Genomic DNA, 4,354 nt, shown 5'->3' on the forward strand with positions numbered 1-4,354 from the left:
CTTGGAAAATCTGGGCGGATTTCAGGCCATGAGACACACACCTGGCGGGAATGATCAGGTTATGGGCCCCGAAGTGGCTCACTCTCCCGCCATAACCTGAGGTGCTGGGCGTGCCAGAGATGGCTCCACACCCCAGATAAGTCGCAGCATAACGCCACCCAGCACCTGCAGCCACACCAGGAGGGACGCCCCTAGCCACCCAGCACCTGCAGCCACACCAGGAGGGACGCCCCTAGCCACCCAGCACCTGCAGCCACACCAGGAGGGACGCCCCTAGCCACCCAGCACCTGCAGCCACACCAGGAGGGACGCTCCTAGCCACCCACCACCTGCAGCCACACCAGGAGGGACGCCCCTAGCCACCCAGCACCTGCAGCCACACCAGGAGGGACGCTCCTAGCCACCCACCACCTGCAGCCACACCAGGAGGGACGCCCCTAGCCACCCAGCACCTGCAGCCACACCAGGAGGGACGCCCCTAGCCACCCACCACCTGCAGCCACACCAGGAGGGACGCTCCTAGCCACCCAGCACCAGGAAGGACGCCCCTAGCCACCCAGCACCAGGAGGGACGCCCCTAGCCACCCAGCACCTGCAGCCACACCAGGAGGGACGCTCCTAGCCACCCAGCACCAGGAAGGACGCTCCTAGCCACCCAGCACCAGGAGGGACGCCCCTAGCCACCCAGCACCAGGAGGGACGCCCCTAGCCACCCAGCACCAGGAGGGACGCCCCTAGCCACCCAGCACCAGGAGGGACGCCCCTAGCCACCCAGCACCAGGAGGGACGCCCCTAGCCACCCAGCACCAGGAGGGACGCCCCTAGCCACCCAGCACCAGGAGGGACGCCCCTAGCCACCCAGCACCAGGAGGGACGCCCCTAGCCACCCAGCACCAGGAGGGACGCCCCTAGCCACCCAGCACCAGGAGGGACGCCCATAGCCACCCAGCACCAGGAGGGACGCCCCTAGCCACCCAGCACCAGGAGGGACGCCCCTAGCCACCCAGCACCAGGAGGGACGCCCCTAGCCACCCAGCACCAGGAGGGACGCTCCTAGCCACCCAGCACCAGGAGGGACGCCCCTAGCCACCCAGCACCAGCAGCCACACCAGGAGGGACGCCCCTAGCCACCCAGCACCTGCAGCCACACCAGGAGGGACGCCCATAGCCACCCAGCACCAGGAGGGACGCCCCTAGCCACCCAGCACCAGGAGGGACGCCCATAGCCACCCAGCACCAGGAGGGACGCCCCTAGCCACCCAGCACCAGGAGGGACGCCCATAGCCACCCAGCACCAGGAGGGACGCCCCTAGCCACCCAGCACCAGGAGGGACGCCCATAGCCACCCAGCACCAGGAGGGACGCCCCTAGCCACCCAGCACCAGGAGGGACGCCCATAGCCACCCAGCACCTGCAGCCACACCAGGAGGGACGCCCCTAGCCACCCAGCACCTGCAGCCACACCAGGAGGGACGCTCCTAGCCACCCAGCACCAGGAAGGACGCCCCTAGCCACCCAGCACCAGGAGGGACGCCCCTAGCCACCCAGCACCAGGAGGGACGCCCCTAGCCACCCAGCACCAGGAGGGACGCTCCTAGCCACCCAGCACCAGCAGCCACACCAGGAGGGACGCTCCTAGCCACCCACCACCAGGAGAGACGCCCCTAGCCACCCACTACCAGGAGGGACGCCCCTATCCAACCATGCATCTCCACGTGTCGATACCAGATCTATCCATCTCGTCCCGACACCTCACTTGTCCATATTCTATTTCCAGCCGACACCCGAGGTCCAATTGAGTGCCACGGCTGGCCAGTCTATTGCCTTGCTGGCTAATGGCCCTTGGCACCCACCCACTCACCCCCCTTAACTGGCACCCCCTTAGCTTGTGGCACCCTGTAACCCTCTCTAAATCCCTCCGTAACAAATGCAACTGTTTATCCTACCCCAGGAACGTACGAATTCCAAGTTACCTCAGGAAGTCGATGCGTAGAAAGTTGGAAAAAAATTGTCTAAAGTGTGGTATTTGGCTCATAGCTTTCCAATTGACAAGAAAAGTGCTATGGAGATTGACAACACTATATATAGATATGTATGGTATGGTAGATACCAACCAGTTAAACGGACTACTCTATGTTAAGGTAAGAATACCGGTGGAATAGGAATACTGAATGAGTACCATAAGTCATTGGTAATCTTGGGTGGTACCTTTAGAGAGAATAGATAATGCAGAGATAATAGATAATGAGAGATAATGCAGATGAATAGTGTAAATGTGGTAGGTCATTACTTTTGTAAATTAGGTGTTAGCTACTTGATACATATGCCAGAGTGTACTGACCATGATACATATGCCAGAGTGTACTGACCATGATACATATGCCAGTGTACTGACCATGATACATATGCCAGAGTGTACTGACCATGATACATATGCCAGAGTGTACTGACCATGATACATATGCCAGAGTGTACTGACCTTGATACATATGCCAGAGTGTACTGACCATGATACATATGCCAGAGTATACTGACCATGATACATATGCCAGAGTGTACTGACCATGATACATATGCCAGAGTGTACTGACCTTGATATATATGCCAGAGTGTACTGACCATGATACATATGCCAGAGTGTACTGACCATGATACATATGCCAGAGTATACTGACCATGATACATATGCCAGAGTGTACTGACCATGATACATATGCCAGAGTGTACTGACCATGAAACATATGCCAGAGTATACTGACCATGATACATATGCCAGAGTGTACTGACCATGATACATATGCCAGAGTGTACTGACCTTGATATATATGCCAGAGTGTACTGACCATGATACATATGCCAGAGTGTACTGACCATGATACATATGCCAGAGTATACTGACCATGATACATATGCCAGAGTGTACTGACCATGATACATATGCCAGAGTGTACTGACCTTGATATATATGCCAGAGTGTACTGACCATGATACATATGCCAGAGTGTACTGACCATGATACATATGCCAGAGTGTACTGACCATGATACATATGCCAGCGTGTACTGACCTTGATATATATGCCAGAGTGTACTGACCATGATACATATGCCAGAGTGTACTGACCATGATACATATGCCAGAGTATACTGACCATGATACATATGCCAGAGTGTACTGACCATGATACATATGCCAGAGTGTACTGACCTTGATATATATGCCAGAGTGTACTGACCATGATACATATGCCAGAGTGTACTGACCTTGATATATATGCCAGAGTGTACTGACCATGATACATATGCCAGAGTGTACTGACCATGATACATATGCCAGAGTATACTGACCTTGATATATATGCCAGAGTGTACTGACCATGATACATATGCCAGAGTATACTGATCTTGATATATATGCCAGAGTATACTGACCTTGATACATATGCCAGAGTATACTGACCATGATACATATGCCAGAGTGTACTGACCATGATACATATGCCAGAGTGTACTGACCATGATACATATGCCAGAGTATATTGACCTTGATACATATGCCAGAGTATACTGACCATGATACATATGCCAGAGTATACTGACCATGATACATATGCCAGAGTATACTGACCATGATACATATGCCAGAGTATACTGACCATGATACATATGCCAGAGTATACTGACCATGATACATACGCCAGAGTATACTGACCATGATACATATGCCAGAGTATTCTGACCTTGATACATATGCCAGAGTATACTGACCTTGATACATACGCCAGAGTATACTGACCTTGATACATATGCCAGAGTATACTGACCATGATACATATGCCAGAGTATACTGACCATGATACATATGCCAGAGTATACTGACCATGATACATATGCCAGAGTGTACTGACCTTGATACATATGCCAGAGTGTACTGACCATGATACATATGCCAGAGTATACTGACCTTGATACATATGCCAGAGTATACTGACCATGATACATATGCCAGAGTATACTGACCATGATACATATGCCAGAGTATACTGACCATGATACATATGCCAGAGTATACTGACCATGATACATATGCCAGTGTACTGACCTTGATACATATGCCAGAGTGTACTGACCATGATACATATGCCAGAGTATACTGACCTTGATACATATGCCAGAGTATACTGACCATGATACATATGCCAGAGTATACTGACCATGATACATATGCCAGAGTATACTGACCTTGATACATATGCCAGAGTATACTGACCATGATACATATGCCAGAGTATACTGACCATGATACATATGCCAGCGTATACTGACCATGATACATATGCCAGAGTATACTGACC

Source organism: Procambarus clarkii, chromosome 52, assembly GCF_040958095.1.
Source record: "Procambarus clarkii isolate CNS0578487 chromosome 52, FALCON_Pclarkii_2.0, whole genome shotgun sequence".
In the NCBI taxonomy this organism is placed as follows: domain Eukaryota; kingdom Metazoa; phylum Arthropoda; class Malacostraca; order Decapoda; family Cambaridae; genus Procambarus; species Procambarus clarkii.